The 20,953-nt window shown below is 47.7% G+C and overlaps 1 pseudogene; it reads right to left on the reverse strand.

The window, feature by feature from the left end:
- Positions 1-4,402: 4,402 nt before the first annotated feature.
- Positions 4,403-14,293, reverse strand: LOC101127923 (olfactory receptor 2AT4-like; annotated as a pseudogene).
- Positions 14,294-20,953: the final 6,660 nt, after the last annotated feature.

The following is a 20,953-nucleotide window of genomic DNA, read 5'->3' on the forward strand; positions in this document are numbered from 1 at the left end:
TCAAAACATCTCTTCTTGGGAGCATTGTTGACATATGGACAGATTTAATTGTACATAGATAAGGCATACATAACAAATGTTCCATTTTGTTCCTCAACCCATTCTTTCTGTTTTGGGAGAAAAAGCTAACCTTGTAACTGGCTGTGTTTCGTATTGGGAAACTGACATGTATAACTGCCTAATGGCCAAGTATTTTGGGGGGGTTTCAATGAGTACTTCTTGGTCATAGTAAAGAATATGGCAAAGGAAGTTTGGCAATCTTATCAAGCAAGACAGAGAGACAATTCTGAAGTCTGAGACAGTCTGTCATTAAACCTAAGATTACAGTTTTGCCCACGTTTACTCCTAGTCATTGTAATATTCCGGGAGGACTACTGTTTTATAGGACAAGAGATCTGTATTTGAGTCTTGGCTCTGGCATTGACTTGCTATGTGACATTGGGAAAGTGTTATGAGCCTCAGTTTTCATAACTGTAAAATGGGAAGGGTAAAACCAGATGATCTGTTTTTTCCAGCCTTGATATTCTGGGACTCCTAATTCTAACCAAAAGGTTTTCAAATGTCTCCCAGTGATGATGGGAGTGAAAGCCACTCTGCTCCCTGTGAAACACTATGATATGGCCAACACTTCACCCTGTCATTCTCATGAGGCATAAGCTCTCTTGTACAAGATCTTATTGTGCATGAACCATACAAAATTACAACCAAGAACACATATGTAATTGAAAAGGAAAATTTGGCTGGGCTCGGTGGCTCACACCTGTAATCCCAGCACTTTGGGAGGCTGAGGCGGGTGGATCACCTGAGGTCAGGAGTTCGAGACCAGCCTAGCCAACATGGTGAAACCCTGTGTCTACTAAAAATACAAAAATTAGCCAGGCGTGGTGGTGCATGCCTATAATCTCAGCTACTAGGGAGGCTGAGGCAGGAGAATTGCTTGAATGTGGGAGGCGGAGGTTGCAGTGATTCGAGATTGCACCACTGCACTCCAGCCTGGGCAATAGAACGAGACTCCATCTCAAAAAAAAAGGAAAGGAAAATTTTTAACTAAGTATAATTGGCTTTCCACATTTTCTTTCTTTCTTTCTCTTTCTTTCTCTTTCTTTCTTTCTTTCTTTCTTTCTTTCTTTCTTTCTTTCTTTCTTTCTTTCTCTCTCTTTCTTTCTTTCTTTCTTTTCTTTCTTTCAACAGGGTCGCACTCTGTCCCCCAGGTTGGAGTGCAGTGGCATGATCTCGGCTCGCTGCAACCTCTGCCTCCAGGGCTCAAGCAATTCTCCTACCTCAGCCTCCTGAGTAGCTGGGACTACAGGCACGTGCTGCCATGCCTGGCTAATTTTTGTATTTTTTATAGAGATGGGGTTTCACCATGTGCCCAGGCTCCTCTCAAACTCCTCAGCTCAGGTGGTCCACCCATCTCGGCCTCTTCCACATTTTCCAATTAATATATATTTGGTATTTATTTATTCCTCATCTCCACCACTAACATGTTATATAGCATATCCTAACAGATGTAATTCTGGCTAAGAGAGTGTTCTGGAAGGAAATGAAGAGACTGGTTATTTGGTCTGCCCTACCATGAGCATCAAACTATTAAGAGTGACAGTCAGATGTTTCCACTTAATGCAGAAATCTGTTTATGATACTGGGGTTAATTCCTTAACGGGTACATTAAAAAGCTAATTTGAAGTTTAGCTTGGGAATAATTGAACCCATACTCTGAACCGAGAATTATATGTAGTTTATTATACTATTGACATAAACATAAAACCATACCACAAAACCTAAAGGAAATACTAATTGCAATTTACAGCCAGGTGCCTGCAATCCTAGCACTTTGAGAGGCCAAGGTGGAAGGATGGCTTGAGGCCACGAGTTCAAGACCAGCCTGGGCAACATAGCGAGACCCCATCTCTACAAAAATAAAAATAAAAAAATTAGCCAGTCATGGTGGTGCATGCCTGTGGTTCCAGCTATGTGGGAGGCTGAGATGGGAAGGTCAGTTGAGCCCCGGAGTTTGAGGTTACAATGAACTATAATCACACCCTTGTACTCAAGCCTGGGTGATAGAGTGAGACCCTGTCTCTAATAATAATAATAATAATGATAATTGCAATTTCCTCTGACTAAGAACTACCAAGAATCCGTGGCTCTAACTAAGAAAGTCTTTGATCTTAGACTCGCCTATATTCCTCATCTCTCACAGAGTCTGGTTCTACAGATGTCATGGGCTTGTTGCTTGTGGGTCTGCAGGATGTCATTTCCTCATATGAATACTCTTATTAATGGGGTTTGTGAAAAATTATCCACTTATTCAGTGTCCGGCTAAGTGCCGAGGCTTTCTTGCAGATTTACTTCCCTACAATATGCACCACAAAGTGCCAGCTTCCTGCTGTGTGCTCTCCTGGCAATGGTGTTCCTTTCTGCCTGATTGGGACACACTGCAGCTCTGTCCATCCTTGCTCTGATCCTTGTGTGATTTCTAAGGAGAATTGAGATTTAAACTCCTTTAGCAGTGTAGCAGAATGAGCCGCAGTCAAAACTCCTTAGACACTGGATTAAAGAAGGAAGAGGTTTATTCGGCAGGGAGCGTCAGCAGACTTGCGTCTTAAGAGCTGAGCTCCTTGAAAAAGAAATTCTTGGCCTTTTTAAAGGCTTACAACTCTAAGGGGTCCACATGAAAATGTAGTGATAAATCGAGCAAGCTTGGGGAATGTGACTGGGGGCTACATGCATCAGCTAACAGAACAGACAGTTTTGCAATGCTTTTTCATACAATGTCTGGAATTTAAAGATAACACAAGTAGTTTAGGTCAGGGGTTGATGTTATTATTATTACTTTTTTAACTCCTAGGGCCAGGTTGTGGTGCCAAGGTTGTCTGGCTATTTATCTTATTTCTGTTTCTTTCCAACTTTTTGCTTTCTCTCTTTCCTCCTGTCTTGTGAACTAGGCAAGGTGGAGGGGAGGAGGGCAGCAGGAGTAATAGTGGTCTCCTTCCTTAGCAGGAAGCACCCCCTTTTTTTTTTTTTTTTTTTTGAGATGGAGTTTTGCTCATGTTGCCCAGGCTGGAGTGCAGTGGCGCAATCTCAGTTCACTGCAACCTCCATCTCCCAGGTTCAAGCGATTCTCCTGTCTCAGCCTCCTGAGTAGCTGGGATTACAGGTGCCCGCCATCACACCCAGCTAATTTTGGTATTTTTACTAGAGACGGGGTTTCACCATGTTGGCCAGGCTAGTCTCAAACTCCCGACCTCAAGTGATCTGCCCACCTCGGCCTCCCATAGTGCTGAGATTACAAGCATGAGCCACCACACCTGGTCATAAGCATCCCGTCTTGATGGTCTTCCAAACTAAAGATGAATCCTTCCAACTGGGCAGGAACATGGACAGTGTTACCACTCCCTGGTTGGAGCAGCTAGTGGTTTTCTTACCCAATCTTTCCAAGCTCCCCAACCCTCCACTGCCTGTGTTGCTGATAAATGAGTACTTGCTAACAAATAAGTGATACTCAATGCCAAAAATATAAGAACTTACAGGAGAAAATTTTAACATTGAATTAAATGCTAACTTCTGAGCTCCTTCAACCCCTTTTGCTTCTCTTTGTCCTATCACCAGATGCTTTTTTCTCTCTGGGTCTGACTCCTACACTCAACTATAGATGCCTCCAGGGAAGCAATTTGTGTCTGGTTCATTTCTGTCTCTAGCACTCAATAAGAATTTTTATGAATGACTGAATGATAAAGTTTTATTCATTACATTATTGACGGATGAAAATTGTGAAGTCTGCCAGGCGTGGTGGCTCACGCATGTAATCCCAGCACTTTGGGAGGCCAAGGTGGGCAGATCACCTGAGGTCAGGAGTTCAACGTGGTGAAACCCCATCTCAATTAAAAATACAAAAATTGGGGTGGGGGGAGGAGGGAGGGATAGCTTTAGGAGATATACCTAATGCTAAATGACAAGTTAATGGGTGCAGCACACCAGCATGGCACATGTATACATAGGTAACTAACCTGCACATTGTGAACATGTACCCTAATACTTAAAGTATAATAATAATAAAATAAAAAAATAAAAATACAAAAATTAACTGGGTGTAGTGGCGGGTGCCTGTAATCCCAGCTACTCTGGAGGCTGAGGCAGGAGAATCACTTGAACCCAAGAGGCAGAGTTTGCTGTGAGCTGAGATCATGCCACTACACTCTAGCCTGGGCGACAGAGTGAGACTCTGTCTCAAAAAAAAAAAAAAAAAAAAAAAAGGAAAGAAAGAAAAAAACAAAATAAAATAGTGAAGGCTCCAATTATTCTATAGTACTATTGGGAAAACTTCCTGATCAGTATTTGAGAACCAGATTGTAGCTGTCTGCTCAACTAAACGAAACCAAATTAGATTGCTATAATTCATTTAAAAATATTTATTGAGTTGTTCTTCTGAGCTACGTGCTGTCATTGGCATCCTGGGAGCTGAATTAGTTGGATCTAGGGATCTAGGGCCCCCAGAGCACCCTGGCTCCTGGGGACATGCGATCTTGGTGATGGCTGCTTTGACATCCCTGTTCCTCAGCATGCAGATGAGAGAGTGAACAGGTGTGAGAATGGCATGGCATATACAGGGAGGGAAGGATGTATTAAAGAAGAAAGAAGAAGAAGAAGAAGGAGAAGGAGGAGAAGGAGAGGAAGAGGAAGAGGAGGAAGAAGAAGAAGAAGAGGAAGAGTAAGAAGAAGAAGACATGTACCACATTGTCCATGACGTGGAAGTCGAGGGGCAGGTCAGCCCTGTAGGCCACATAGGCTATGGCAATGGATGAATAGTAGGTGCCCACTACCAGAAGGTGGGAGCTGCAGGTGGAGAAGGCTTTGGGGCATCCTTCTTGGGAGTTAATGTGAAGCACCGAGGTCAAGATGTGGGCATAGGAGAGAAGCACCAGGAGAAGGGGGAGGAAGGACACCACCATGGTGATGCAGAAACCCATGAAGGTCTAGGGGTGGTGTCAGAGCAGGAGGCCTGGACCACAGCCAGATGATCACAGAAGCAGTGGTAGATGTGTGCAATGCTGTCAAATGCCATCTGGGAGGTCTGTACCACTGCTGGAATGGGCAGGAGGAGGGCAGTGAGCCAGGCACCGGTTGCCAAGACAGCGTTGGTCTGTGGGGTCATGAGGACAGGGTAGTGAAGTGGGTGGCAGATAGCTACATAGCGGTCATAGGCCATGACCACCAGGATGAAGGCTTCTGAGCAGGAGAAGCTGTGGAACAGGTACATCTGCAGGAAGCAGGCAGGGAAGCTGAGGAAGCGGTCCCCAAGCAAGAAGAGGTGCAGCATCTTGGGGACGGTGACTGTAGTGGAGAGGATGTCTAGGGCTGAGAGGTTTATCAGGAAGAAGTACACGGGCTTGTGAAGGCTGGCCTCTGCCATCACAACCACCAGGATCAGGGCATTACCCACCAGGATAAGCAGATAGATTAAGAAGAAAATCAAAGCCAGACATGGTGGCTCACACCTGTAATCCCAGAACTTTGGGACGTCAAGGCAGGCAGATCTTTTGAGGCCAGGAGTTCAATACCAGCCTGGCCAACATTGTAAAATCCCATCTGTACTAAAAATATAAAAATTAGCCAGGCAGTAGGTGCCTGTAATCCCAGCTACTCCAGAGGCTGAGGTGGGAGGATTGCTTGAACCCGGGAGGCGGAGTTTGCAGTGAGCAGAGATTGTGCCGTTGCACTCCAGCCTGGGCAAGAAGAGCAAACTCCATCAAAAAAGAAAAAAGAAAGAAAGACAGAAAGAAAGAGAGAGAGAAAGAAAGAGAGAAAGGAAAGGAAAGGAGAAAGAAGGAAGGAAGGAAGGGAGAAAGGAAGGGAGAAAGAAAAGAAAAGAAAAGAAAAAAGAAAGGAAAAGAAAAAAGGAAAGAAGAAAGAAAATCGCTAAGATGGGGGTTGGGGGAAGAGGGACTCTGGCAGAGAGGGGATGCTGACCAGGCAGAAGACAGGCAAGGAGTCCTCTGATCCATTACAGGCTGTGGCCTCCACAGTGGGTCAGAGCTGGATGTCTGTAGACACACACTGGGAACATCTGGAAACCAGAGCAATCAAGGAAACATTCACTAGAACATGTATCTTTTTCCTTTCCAACCATGGATCTCAGTCCCAACACTTTCTTTGTGCCAGGAATTGTATTGCACAATTAAGATTCCCAGAGTGGTGAGATGTCTAACAACAATGGCAGAAAGAGCTGGTCCTGTTTTGGGGGGAAGAGAGGTGGATACAAACACCTAAGAACTGTCAAAGAGAAGGAGCAACACTTACAAAGAACTGGGGCCACTGTTAGCAGTTTCAGGGGCCCAGAGATCAATCCCACATATGGAAGAAGTTTCTTACCATTAGAATGACCCCATAATGAAGGCTGGGCGCGGTGGCTCATGCCTGTAATCTCAGCACTTTGGGAGGCCAAGGCTGGCAGATCATCTGAGGTCAGGAGTTTAAAACTAGCCTGGGCAACATGGTAAAACCCTGTCTCTACTAAAAATACAAAAATTAGCCAGGCGTGGTGGCACATGCCTGTAGTCCCAGCTATTCAGGAGGCTGAGGCAGGAAAATAACTTGAACTCCGGAGGCGGAGGTTGTGGTGAGCTGAGATTGCACCACTGCACTCCAGCCTGGGCAACAGAGTGAGACCCTGTCTCAAAAGAAAAAAAGAAAAAGAAAAAGAAAGAACAACTCCATAATGCAAAAACAAGCTTGATAATTAGTGAAGTCCATGTAACTAGAGGTTGCAAGGCTGAGGTCTTTGTCTGGAATGCTGCAGAGATGTAGTACTTGGATAGCAGCTAGATTAAAAACCTTTAAGTGACCTTCTAACCCTAGATTCATTGCTTCTAAAAATAATAATAATAACATAAATGAATCACATGAACAAGATTGTAGCCAGGCACAGTGGCTCACATCTGTAATCCCAACACTTTTAGAGGCTAAGGCCAGAGGATCGCTTGAGGCCAGGAGTTTGAGACCAGCCAGGCAACATAGAAAGACCCCTTTTCTATAAAAAGTCAAAAAAGTTAGTCAGGCATTGTAACATGCACCTGTAATCGTAACTACCCCAGATGTTAAGGTAAGCCTAGGAGTTTGAGGCTGCAGTGAGCCATGATCACACCACTGCACTCCAAGCTGGGCAGCAGAGCAAGATCTTATCTTACAAAAATTAAAAAATAAGATTGCGGTGTTGGTGGGCAAATTTAACCTATTGGAGAGAAAAAATCTGAGAGGCATCTGCTTGTGTTCAAATGCCAATTAAAAAATCAAGTAGCTCTTTTATTAGTTCAAGCAGCTCCTTTAAGGATGTCTGGTTTTTAGCCCAGTTCCCACTAGCACAGGTGAAGTAATCTTCTAGGTATGGTAATGTTGATGAATACACTTACCAGGTTTTGCCCACTCTAAGCACCAGGATCTTGACTGTAGTCATTTGACATAAGTCCATCCGGTCCAGCTATGCCTGCACGATTCCTGAATGGCGTTCTTTATCTTGGGACCTTGTGAAGACAGCAGAATCACTGGTTGGCAGTGAGTAAAGCTAAACTCTGGAGTGAAAACTATGTCGTTTATTCTAAGGTTCCCTTGATGCTGTGTTCCTCTCAGCCTGGAGGATTGTCAGGGGCCACCGATAAAGACTCCTAGCTCATGAGCTCTAGGGAACTGCTGGGAAAACTTCTTTGGGGATAGCCGGAACAATGGCTTCTGTCATGCTCTGGATTCCATTCCTCTTCTACGCCCTGCTCCATTCTCATCTCACTCTATCTGGGTCGGAATGTTATGTCTGAATCAGTGCCCTTTGTTTCAGTCTCTCCATTTCCATTCACGTGAGGATTCCTTTTCTGTGATATCTTTCTCTTTAGCTGCTTCCTTCAAGAAGCACTTCAAAATGCTGTCTGCTTACCCCAGAAATAGCTTCCTCTTCTGTGTGCCTGTACAGGGGCTTGCTCTGTCTGTTTCTTTCTAGCCTGGGTGCCCTGGGACCTGTCTTTGTATCCTTTCTCTTTGTCATATCATACAGTGACCAACCATATTGATTTGCCCAGAACTGTCCTGGTTTCAGCACTGAAAGTCCCATGTCCTGTGAAACTCCTCTGTTGGTCACTGTCAGAGGGCGGAGACATTGTATGTGCCTTTGATAGAAGGAGTTATTTCCTGAATGGAACCCAAGTTGAAAATGAATTCACTCCCTATTAAGATAAAGCAGACCTGGGCTGGGTGCGGTGGCTCATGCCTGTAATCCCAACACTTTGGGAGGCTGAGGCAGATGGATCACCTGAGGTCAAGAGTTCAAGACCAGCCTGGCCAACATAGCGAGACCCTGTTTCCATAAAAAATAAAAATAACTTAAAAATACATTTTTTAAAGCTGATAGGGGAGCTGACCTTGGTCAAGGCTACATAGAGAGCTACTGGCAGAGCCACACCAGAAGCCAGATGCCTGCTCCCTGTTCAGGGCTCCCAGGTGTCCTCTGTGGGAGGGTCCCTGAAGCTTGCCTGTCTGGCAGCCCAGACAATACTGGGAGCTATCCATGTTCACATCTGCTTCCCTCACCAGACTAGGGGTTCCCTGGGGCCTGGGATGTGTTCTGACCCCTCTTCTACAAAACCAACATGTCAGTGGGGTCTGGGCACCTGGTTTCCCAGTTTTCCACAGGCAGACTGGACCATGACTGTCCTGACAACCTCAGGGCTTTCTATCCAGTGCTGCTGGAGAATCAGACAACACTAGGCTCTATAGAGAGCTCCTAGTCCAGCTCCTGTATTGCTGCTGATAGGCAGGGGGAGGCCCAGTGGGGGTTCTGACCCGGCCACACTCACACAGATGGCAAACCAGCAGCATAGCCTGCCCGCCAGGAATGCTCTAAATCAGAGCACAAAGAGTTTGGCCCAGATCCCTTCTCTTAGAGCCCCTCTCCTAGCGGGATGAGGGTCCCTAACTGCCCACCTCCCCAGACGCTGCCCTCCCAGAGCCTAGCCCCTCCTTGGCTATGGCCGGCTTTGGGCACTTCACTTTCAGCCTTCATGCCCGAGACCTCTGTAGGTCAGCCCAGCTCATCTGCCCAACCCAGGCCATGCCAGCTGCTCCTTCCTCTCCCCAAGTCAGTGCTGCCTCAGTGGGAAGAACCAGGTTGGAGCTGAGCCTATTTCCATTAAACTCCCAAGCTCTACCCCTTCCTGGCCTGCTGGGGCCTTGACCCCCAGAGGTTCCCTTTTACTGGGGCCCTGAATAATATTTTCTGGGGACACCCAGGTGGCTGGTTAGCAGCTACCATGGGCTTTGCTGATAATTAGAACAACAAGATTAATAGTGCTTAGTGGGACACAGAACTTTATGGTCTATGGGGACTTTCCCATGTGTGGAGCAACCATTGGTATCCACATGTGGCAGATGAGGAAACAGGCTCAGAGGTGAAAGGGATTGCCCAAAGTCACACAGCAATCCAAACACAAGACAGGATAGGAAGTCTCAGATTTCCTAACCCTCACTCCAGCCTCTGCACCAACTAATGACACAAATGAAAAAGTTTGTGAAAATTTTCCGTGTAAATGTAAAAGGCTGTGCTATTGGTTGGTGGGACCCCTCAAGTGTATTGAAGCTGGAGGAACAAACATGACAGAACAGAGAGCCACTCAGTCTCCCAAATCCTCACTCTCTTGATCTCTCTTGCTCACTCTTGATCGTTCTTAGAGGCTGATATGGTTTGGCTCTGTGTCCCCACCCAAATCTCATCTTGAATTGTACTCCCATAATTCCCACGTTTTGTGGGAGGGACCCAGTGGGAGATAATTGAATCATGGAGGCAGTTTCCCCCCTACTGTTCTCTTGGTAGTGAACAAGTCTCATGAGATCTGATGATTTTATCAGGGGTTTCCACTTTTGCATCTTCCTCATTCTCTCTTTGCCTGCCACCATCCACGTAAGACGAGACTTGCTCTTCCTTGCCTTCTGCCATGATTGTGTGACTTCCCCAGCCAAGTGGAACTGTATGTCCAATAAACCTCTTCCTTTTATAAATTGCCCAGTCTCAGGTGTGTCTTTATCAGCATCGTGAAAAAGGACTAATACAGTAAATTGGTACCGATAGAGTGCGGCATTGCTGAAAAGATACCCAAAACTGTGGAAGCGACTTTGGAACTGGGTAACAGGCACAGGTTGGAACAGTTTGGAGGGCTCAGAAGATTGCCCAATCTTGAGTATGTCTGTATCAGCAGTGTGAAAACAGACTAATACAGAGGCCTTATAATTCTAAGCCCGACCTCCTCCAGGGAGCCTTCTGTGACTTCATCTTCCTCCAGCCTCCAGTGCTCTTTCTCTCCTCTGGATTGACCAGGACTGGCTGCCAATGCTGCCATTTTAAAGATTAGGATAACTGAGATTCCTTTTTCATTCCACATTGAATAAGGCTGGCTTTGCACTGGGTGCATGGTCACAGGGAATTGACACAGTCTAGTGGGGTAGCCAGCCAAAACCCTGTCCATCATATCCACTGTGATCTGTGCTACCATAGGGCTGAAGGGCCCAGAAGAGGAAACAAAGTGACTTGCATCATGGAAGACATCTCTTAAATGGGTCATAAATTTCAAGCAGATGAATAGAGTGCAGGCCACAAAGGAGGGGGTAAACAAAGTCATGAAGTGTAGAAAAAGCAGGAGGTGTGTTAGAGGGGAGATAGAAGTTGGTTTGGGCTGCAATATAGAAGGAGAGACTGAGAGTCTCCAAAGATGAGGCTAAAGAGGTTGGCAGGGGCCAGAGGGAGGAGAGTCTTGAAGCCAAGAACTAAACCCTCAGCATGAGGACATTGGAAAGCCAGAACCAGGGCTCAGACAGAGGGCTAAGATAGTCAGCTACATGTATGAGAAAGCTCATACCCACTGTGGCACGGGGAATGTCTTCGAGTAGGAGAGAGAGACCAGAGGCAGGGCAACCAGCCAGGAAGCTTGGTGGTGAGGAGAGGAATAGAGAGGAGTATTAATGACAATGATAGAAGATGATGGCTGCCCTTTATTGAGAGCTTACTTGTACTAATGGCTGTGCCCTGGTAGTCACATACTTCATTTCATTTAATCCAAGGAGCAATTTCCATTACCCTTGTTTTATGGATGAGGGAGCTCAGAGGGTTAAGTAACTAAGCCTGCTTTGGTCATTCTGCTGGATAAATAGTGAGTTAGTGTAGAGTCCAATCCATCTGCAAAGCCATGCCTCTTAACTATCAAAGCTTAGAGAATCTGGCTGGGCATGGTGCCTCACGCCTGTAATCCCACTTTGGGAGGCTGAGGCGTGTGGATCACTTGAGGTCAGGAGTTCGAGATCAGCCTGGCCAACATGGTGAAACCCCATCTCTACTAAAAACATAAAAATTAGCCAGGGGTGGTGGCACATGCCTATAATCCCAGCTATTTGGGAGGCTGAGGCAGGAGAATCTCTTGAACCTGGGAGGCAGAGGTTGCAGTAAGCCAAGATCAAGCCACTGCATTCCAGCCCAGGCAACAGAGTGAGGAAAAAAAATTTGGAGAATCTTCAAGAGGTAGAATAGTCAGAATTTGACAACTGATTACGGAAAGGTCCAAGATGATGCCCAGTATTCTGGCTTGGGTGATGAGACAGATGGTGGTGATGTTGACTGATGTCTGGAGCTCAGGAGAGAGAGTGGATGCAGGCAAAGACTTGGGAGGCATATACTTATGATAGTGAACAAGATCACCTAGGGAGAGAGTGTAGTGTGAGAAGGACAGAACCATGGGGGGAAACAACATGAGACTGAGGCAGAACAAGAAATGTCTGTAAAAGATACTGAGAAACAACAGCCAGAGAGCATGAAGCAAAACCAGGAGAGTGTAATATCACAGAAGCTCCCTAGGGCAGCTGTGGTCAGCAGCATCAAATGTTGCTGATGTGCCCAAGAGGAAAAGAACCGGATGAAAAGTGTCTGTGGGGTCCAGTGATGAGGGGATCACTGGTGCCCCAGGTGTGAATAGGCCAGTGGAACAGTGAGCGTGGAAGGTTGGGAGTGAGTAAATGGAGAGAGAATAGATAACATCTTTAAGATGTTTAGCTGAAAAGAGATGTGGATGGTTGGAGGCTGATGAGATGTGTCCTAGGCAGTTCAGGGTTTTATAACAAAATACCTTAAACTGGGTCATTTGTAAACAACAGAAATTTATTGCTCACAGTTCTGGAGGCTGGGAAGTCCAAGATCAAGGTGCCAGCGGATCCAGCGTCTGGTGAGGGCTGCTCTCTGCTTCATAGATGGCACTTTCTAGCTGTGTCCTCACATGGTGGAAGGGACCAACAAGCTCTCTCAGGCCTCTTTCATAAGGGATGTAATCTCATTCAAGAGGGCTTTACCCTTACAAACTAATCACTTCCCAAAGGCCCCACCATTAAACACCATCACCCTAGAGGTTAGGTTTGCTTTATTAAAAAAAAGAAAAATTTTTTTGTAGAGACAGGATCTTGCTATGTTGCCCAGGCTTGTCTTGAACCCCTGGCCTCAAACAATCCTCCTGCCTTAGCCTCCCAAGTAGCTGGGAGCTGAGACCATGCCTGACCTTTTAAATTTTAATTTATTTATTCACTCATGCATTCTTTTTTTTTTTTTTTTTTTTTTAGATACAGGGTCTCACTCTGTTGCACTGGCTGGAGCGCAGTAGCACCATCATAGCTCACTGCCTCAAACTCCTGGGGTTAAGTGATCTTCCCGCCTCAGCCTCCCATATAGCTGGGATTACAGGCACATGCCACTATGCCCGGCTAGTGTTTTCCATTTCTGTAGAGACAGGGTCTCACTATGCTGCACAGGCTGGTCTTGAACTCTGGGCCTCAAGCAGTTCTCCCACCATGGCCTCCTAAAACGCTGGGGTTACAGGTGTGAGCCACCACACCTGGCCAAGATTTAACATATGGATTTTGAGGGGTCACAAACATTCAGACCATAGCAAGAAATCAGGGGGAATTTTGTTGTACTTTAAAAATTGGAGATATTTTAGCATATTTCCCACAATTCTTGGGTAGGAAGCAGCCAGTAGAGAGTGAGAGGATGAAGAGGATGGTCAATAGAGGAGGAGGAGGAGGAGGAGAGCTTCTGAAGCCAGTGTCTGGGCTCCCAGTGGGAGTGGGAGCAAGAGAGTAGAAAGAGTGCAGTAAAGGTCAGTGTGCAGATTTGGCGCTGCAGGGGGACGGCCTATCCTCACTTAAGACTGGAGTGGTGGGAGAATTTTGTGAAGATATTGAGACTGTAGAAGTGTTTGTTCCCCATTGAACGGGACTGGGAGGCAGTATAGTGGTTAAATGCTCCGATCTTGGTGCCAGGCTAATTTGGATTCAAGCCTGGCATTTAGCTCTCTGAGAATCTGTTTTCTCTTCTGCAAAATGGAGGATTGATAATCAGGTATTTCTTTTTTTTTTTTTTTGAGATGGAGTCTTGCTTTGTCGCCCAGGCTGGAGTGCAGTAGTGCAATCTCTACTCACTGCAACCTCCGCCTCCCAGGTTCAAGCAATTCTCTGCCTCAGACTCCCGAGTAGCTGGGATTACAGGCACCTGCCGCCACGCCTGGCTTTTTTTTTTTTTTTTTTTGTATTTTTAGTAGAGACGGGGTTTTGCCATCTTGACCAGGCTGATCTTGAACTCCTGACCTCGTGATCCACTCACCTCGGCCTCCCAAAGTGTTGGCGTGAGCCACCATGCCCGGCCTCATCATCAGGTATTTCTTAAGTGCAAGCTCTGAGCTGGTGTAATGCAGGTTGAGAAGAAGTAACAGTCACAAGCAGACGTCATAAACATTTCATCCAGGTTGCGCAAGCCACTGTCCCTCTCCTGGGACCATGGGGAAGTCCAGACACTCACAGTCCATCCACTGTCTCCCTCCACAGAAATCGGAGAGGCGCGGAAATGTCTTCAGCAGGAGCCCGTGTATTTCAGGAATACTTTTAAGCTCAGAACAAAAAAATAGCCCAACCCTTGAAGTTCCCCCTAAACCAGAGGCTGGCTGCCTGCGCCCTGTCCTGGCGCTGTTCTGCCCTGGAAACACTAGGAACGGTGGAGCTCTGTCTCTCTGTCTGGCCCCTACCGCCCTCACTCCCCCAGGTGTGCGAGGCTCCGACAGACGCGAGAGGCTGGAAAAGGAAAGTGCCAAAGGGAGGTTATAAATATGTCCAGAGAGAACCTGGGCCACCTTACCGACCATGCAGGGGAGGCCATGGAGCTCAGGGTAGGAGAGTCCAGAATGTGTCCCCAATGCTGGGCCTCCGGCATACTCATCACCGCCACCATCCTCGCTGCCACCAGGGGGCAGTGTGGCCCCAGCGCAAGGGCATCAGCTTTGGGGGCCAAACGCACCTGGTCTCAAATCTCAGCTCCACGTACCACCTGTGTGTCCTTGGGCGCGCATGACTTCACTTCTCTCTGCCTCTGTTTCCTCTTTGTGAATGGGGGTAATAATAATGGCAATATTGGCTCGAGTGAGGTTTGGTGAGCTACTCTATGTGAGAGCTCTTTGCAAATCATCAGGTGCCTCAGTGCAATCGCCACCACAGCCACAGAGATTCCAGCCGCTGGATGCCTTCCCCTCTGAGGCTTCTCACCCTGCAAAGCCTGAGACTCTTGCACTCAGTTTCTCTTTGGGATTATGCCAGTCCTGTGACAGGTGACCCTGGGTTGCCCCCATTCTTAGTCCAGTGTCTGAGAAGGGGAAGAAAAACTCCATTTGCATTGGAGCATTGGAGCAGCTCAGATGAGTGAACAGGAGGAAGGCTGCAGGCAGAGGAACTGGCTGATGGGAAGCTCCTCGAGTGAATGGCCAGCCTGCTCCATGCTGGTCAGCCAAGGACACGTGGAGAACTAGGGTATGACTGTGAGCACGTGTGTATTCTTTCAGGAGGAAGCAGGGAACACTTGGGTGGTGCTGGGAGGGATTGGAGGTCGTCCTTATCAGGTGAAGGATGGATCTGTGCTTATCCAGTGGTAAAAGGCAGGAAGGGCATTTGAGCTGAGGGAACTGTGCATATGCAGGCGCCAGGGATGAAAGTGCAAAAGGTAGGTTATAGGTGTGTGGTGATGAGCAGCAAATGTTAGGCTAAGAAATAGGCTTTGCTCTGAGGAGAATGGCTGGGCACAATAAGATTAGGGTTGGGAGCTGGGCAAGGTGTCTCACACCTGTAATCCCAGCACTTTGGGAGGCCATGGTGGGAGGATCACTTTAGCTCAGGAGTCTGAGACCAGCCTGGGCAACATAGCAAGACTCTGTCTCTACAAAAATAAAAATAAAAAAAATTAGCTGTGCATGGTGGTGCATGCCTGTGGTCCCGGCTACTTGGAAAGCTTGAGGTGGGAGGATTGCTTGTTTGAGGCTACAGTGAGCTAGGATGGCACCACTGCACTCCAGCCTGAATGACAGAGTAAGATCCTGTCTGAAAAAAAAGATTAGCGTTTGGAAAGATGGCTCCAGTAGAATGTGGAGGATGGATTAGAACTAGGGAGACGGGAGTCACAGACGATTAAGGAGGCTGTGCAAGGGTTCTACAGGAACATGGAGTGGGCTTTGAATTTAGGGAGAAGAGGGAATAAGACAGAGAAATATGAAGGCAGAGTTGCCACACAGGCTGCAGGGATGGGGGCTAACTCTGAGGAGATGGGAGGGGCTCAGAACAGGGAGCAGGGAGGGGCAGGTTTCCAGGCAAATGGTGAGCTCTTTGCTGAGCTGGAGCTGGGGTTCAAGCCCCTCCTGTTGTAGGAGGGAAACCTGAGATTTGACAAGGAAAGTAAAATGCCCAGGGTCAGTCAAAGGCAGCAGCTTAGTACTTGGCTCATTCTATATTCAACCTCATGGCTTAGGGACCAGTGGATGATGACTGAGTCCTCAAATTTGCCCTTTGAGACGGTTAAGTGCCATGGTTAGGGGCTTGGACTCTGGGGCCAGATTGTCTAGGTTAAGATCCTGATCTGCCTCTTACCAACTGTGTGACCTTGGCAGGTCTCTCTGTACCTCACTTTCCTCATCTGTAAATTGGGGATTATAGTAGGTTGGTTGGAGCATTAACTGAGCTGATACAAGTGCTTAGAACAGTGCTTGGCAAATAATGAGTGTTAGTCATGATCATTGCATCCATTTTGAAGAAGAAACTGAGGCTTAGAAAAATGAAGTATCTGCCCCATGCCACACAACTAATGTTGGCCGAGTTCCAGCCTAAGCTACTCCAAAGACTTGACTGGTTTTCTTAAGCTAACTGCTTGCCACCGCTGGCTCTTTCTGGAGGATGGTTGATGTCTTTAACTGAAGAGACTAGAGTCCCCAGCTGAAGGACTCTTAGGAGGAGATTCTGTGGCCCTCTAAGCGTCCTGTCTGGACCCAGCTCTGATTCTGACACCACCATTCAGCTTGTTTGCTGGAGAGATCCACTTGCTCCCCTGGCCAGAGAGCAGGCCAGAAACCAGGATCCATCAGGGAGGCCTGAGGCCTGGTCTCTCCCCTAGTTCCACCTAGGGGACAAAAAAAGACATGCATTAAATAAGGACAGTGCCACTTGGAAGGTGAGATGATTTTAGACACGCATGCCAGGAACAGTTGGAGTGAGTGAATCTTGGAAGTGTGTGCACAGAATGCCGGGGGGGCGGATGATGTGTTGGGAGCATGATGTGAAAAGGAGAGAATCAAGCAAAACGCAAACTGTTGTGCTCTGAATAAGCAACACTGATGGAAGCAAGTTAGCCTGCTCCAGCCCCTCCTGAGAGAGCTGGCACACAGGCAAGTTAGGGTGTCCTACCCTGGTCCAGACACCGGGGAGAAAATCCACCTTGCCACGTGGTTCTTATGTGAGCCACTGCGGAGGCCCCGCCCAACTGAGAAGCAGCTGCTTGTGTTCTGCTTCCTGCCTTCCCCATCCCTAGGCTCATAACCCAGCAGCAGAGGAAGTGACTCATCTTCCCAGATGAGATGGGCGGCATGCTTCCCCAGCAGCTCTCAGAAAATCTGCCCGAGCCACAGAAATGAAGCCGGGCAGCGGTAGGCTGTGGGTTTCTAGAGATCACTCCATGTGGTGCTGCTGCACTGACTTTCCAGAGCAGCTTCCTCAAGAGAAGAAAACAATCGTAACATTGCCTGAGTACCTATTACCCACCCGTAAGCACGTGCAAAACACACTCAGTGATTAGTTCCATCCGTCAGATGAGAAAACAGAGGTGGAATGAAGAACACATGAATCTGAGTCTCCGTTTGGAAAGTTGAGGGAGGTCTGCAGATGGATGGTGAGGATGGTTGTACAACAATGTAGATGTACTTCATGCCACTGAATTTTAAGTTAATATTTTATGTTATATATACTTTACAATTTAAAAAAGTACCGCAGGCTGGGCGCCGTGGCTCACGCCTGTAATCCCAGCACTTTGGGAGGCCATGATGGGCGGATCACCTGAGGTCATGAGTTCGAGACCAGCCTGGCCAACATGGTGAAACCTTGTCTCTACTAAAAATACAAAAATTAGCCATGTGTGGTGGTGCGCAGCTGTAGTCCCAGCTACTCAGAAGACTGAAGCAGGAGAATTGCTTGAACCCAGGAGGCAGAGGTTGCAGTGAGCAGAGATCATGCCACTGCACTCCAGCCTGGGTGACAGAGCAAGACTCTGTCTCAAAAAAAAAAAAAAAAACGCAAACTAAGAATTAACACAGCTACTAAGGGGGGAAGCCAGCAGTCACACCCGAGAAGTCCTACCCCAGTGCCTTCCTTGCTCTAAACACCCCTGTAATGTCTCATCTGCGAGTGAGGATAGTGACCTGCAGAAGATGTGATTAGACAGAGAGACAGGGGCCACTCAGTGTCAGGCTGAGAAGGATGGTCTCTCCTGGGGTTACTGAGAGCTGGGTCAGGGTTTTACACAGAAAGGGGCATGGTAGGATTTAAGGGTTAGAAAGTTCCCTCTGGCTTGCAAGAAGATGGGCTGGTGTGAAACTGGAGGTGGGAAAGAGGCCGGGGCATGGCCCAGACAAGAGCGGTGGTGGGCTAGGCCAGGACAGGGCTGCAGATTTGAGAGGCTCGTGAAGTGGAATGGACAGGTGGGGAACGCGGGCAGGCAATGACTACCCTAGCTGGGTTTCTTCTGGCCCACCCAGTTCAGCCTCTGGACAGTGGTCCTTCAAGGTCCCCTCCCTGACTGAAGCCTCAGAGGAAAAGTCAGGGCACAGGCTTCCTCTCCAGCCCCCAGGGGGCAGTGTTGCAAAGTCTTTAGGGAGCAGGGCCCTTCTTCCAAATTATCCACGGCCTGGCAGGGGCTTGCTCCCATCGCGCATTTGCCACCCCTCCTCACCCCATCCCCAACTCCCACCGTCGGCATCCCTCCCAGCCTTTGCTGCACCACCCCTCTCCCGTGTCCTCTCTCCAAGGAGACACATTAATAACTGTAATCCCACACTTGACACTTTAGGAAAACAGTGGCACAGCCATTAGCTCATGTGGGCCATGAGCAGAATGAGACTCCAAAAGACAGGGGCAGAGCAGAATGAGACTCTTCCCCCAACCCCCACCACTCCCATCCCCAACCACCATTAAATTTTTTTTTTTTTTTTTTAGAGACAGGGTCTCGCTCTGCTGCCCAGGCTGGAGTACAGTGGTGCGATCATAGCTCACTGCAGCCTCCAGCTCCTGGGCTCAAGGGATCCTCCCCACTTCAGCCTCCCCAGTAGCTGGGACCACAGGCATGTGCCACCACACCTGGCTAATTTTTAAATTTTTGGTAGAGACAGGGTCTCACTATGTTTCCCAGGCTTGCGTCAAACTCCTGGCCTCAAGTAATCTTCCTGCCTCAGTCTCCCAAAGCACTGGGATTGTAGTCATGAGCCACTGCACCTGTACCCCCCACCCTCCACCATTTTATAATAAGGAAACTGAGGACCAGGCAGGGAATGAGACCTGACCAGCATGTCAGTGGAAGAGCCAGAGCTGGGGGCTGAAGGCCAGCCAGTGCCCAAGCTGGAGCCCTGCAGCACCTGTAGAGCAACAGCTGTGAACAGTGGTCCCCCCGCCCACCTGCAGAGTCCCCATTTTGCTCCTGAGCTTCCTCCTACCTCAGGGGGCCTTCCTAGTGATTTATTCTCCTGGGTTGTCAGTGAGATCAGGCTGACCTGGCACGTACGTGTCATGATTTACTTCCTCCTCATCCTCTGCTTCCAGAATTATAAGAGTCATCACCATCACCATCACTGCCGTATTAATAATGGCTCATGTCTGCTCAGCTCTCAGAATTTTGGAAGCACTAATCTATCCATCAGCTCATCCAAGCCATATGACAGCTCTGGGAAGGTGTTTTGCAGACAATGGCACTAAGGATCAGAGAGGGCAAGTGACCAGCCCCAGGTCACTGGGCGAGGCTGGGGGCGGTCTCCCAGGAGGAAGAAGCTGTACCACATACTTAGGAGAAGATTGGGCAAGATAACAGCGTTTAGGACAGTCCTGCCAGGAGGCTTCTTGTGTCAACTAAAACTAAAATCTAAGCCCCTCAATTCACTGAATGGACAACCCACCTCTTGGCCAAGGGGACCCCAGGGAAACCTTTAAAAACTGAGTTCTTGGCCATGAAGGAACAAGAGACACACCTCGTTTATCCTCCTCCCTTTTGTGGCTTAGACACTACACCTGAGCAGCATTAATGTTAAACAGAGATCATAAGACTGACAGAATGGACTCTTTGTGGCAATAAGATGCCAAACTATAAACATGACCTAGGGTCACGCCAGGCAAGGGGTAAGTCCCACACCCATACACTAAAGAATACACTATGTTCTCACTGCCACAACATTTCTCTTTTTCTCTAGCAGCTAAATAAGCCCTGGTCTTGAGATAAGCAACGGTAAAACAATTTGCAGCTCCTCCACCGCCAGACACTAACTAACTGATCCCCGTTCCACCAGCCATAACTATAGCTCTGATTGGACTAGAGACTGTTTCAGGAATTTTTTCTGATAAGAGACCACCGACCATGGATGGGTTCTGGCCAGTTTATAGACACCGCACTTGAGCCCTTCGTGTCCTTGCTTCACCTTTTGATGTATATATGCATTTGAATGTTAAGTCTCCAACCCAAGGTGAACATGGGTCTTATGAAACATGCATGTTTATTCAATATGCATACATTAGGACCACCTCATGAATATTCACAGCTCCTCCTATAACCTGTTGAATATGTATATTTGGTCAATGCGTTCAGCTTAAATTTCTGTCCAACCCCTCCTCCCTTGAAGTGTCTGTCTCTGGACTCTGCCAAAGACTGAGCTCCCCAGCCCATCAGAATGGCCACCTTGTAGGCTGTAACTCTTCATAAGAAATAAAGTCTCATACCTATAATCCCAGCACTTCAGGGGGCCAAGGTGGGAGGACTGCTTGAGACCAGCCTAGGCAACATAGTGAGACCCTGTCTCTACAAAAACTTACAAAATTAACCAGCCGTGGTGGCATGCACGTGTAGTCCCAGCTACTGGGGTGCCTGAGGCAGGAGAATCGCTGGAGCCCAGGTGATGGAGACTGCAGTAAGCCATGATTGCATCACTGCACTTCAGCCTGGGGGACAGAGTGAGACATTGTCTCTAAAAAAGAAAAAGAAAAAAAGGAAGAAAGAAAAGAAATAAAGTCTTCTCTCCAAATTTATAGATCTCATGATTTTTCAGTTATCACGTTTCATCTCTATTTCACAGATGAAGAAACAGCCTCAGAGAGCTTTGTACTGACTGGGTCAGGGCTGAACTGACACCCAAGCTCATGCTCTTTCTGGGGCCCAGAGCTGTCACTTTCAGGGAAGGATGCAGTTTCCAACACAGTGTGTATTCCCATAGGCTGGAGGGAGAAACTGCTGAGAGATGGAGGGAGTTGGAATCAGGGGAAGGCTGCTGTGGGGCGAAAGAGCCTGGAGGTGGCGGTTGGGGGAGGCAGCTTCCAAAGGGAGTGGTTG

The sequence above is a fragment of the Gorilla gorilla genome, chromosome 9, assembly GCF_029281585.2.
Source record: "Gorilla gorilla gorilla isolate KB3781 chromosome 9, NHGRI_mGorGor1-v2.1_pri, whole genome shotgun sequence".
NCBI classification, from domain to species: Eukaryota; Metazoa; Chordata; class Mammalia; order Primates; family Hominidae; genus Gorilla; species Gorilla gorilla.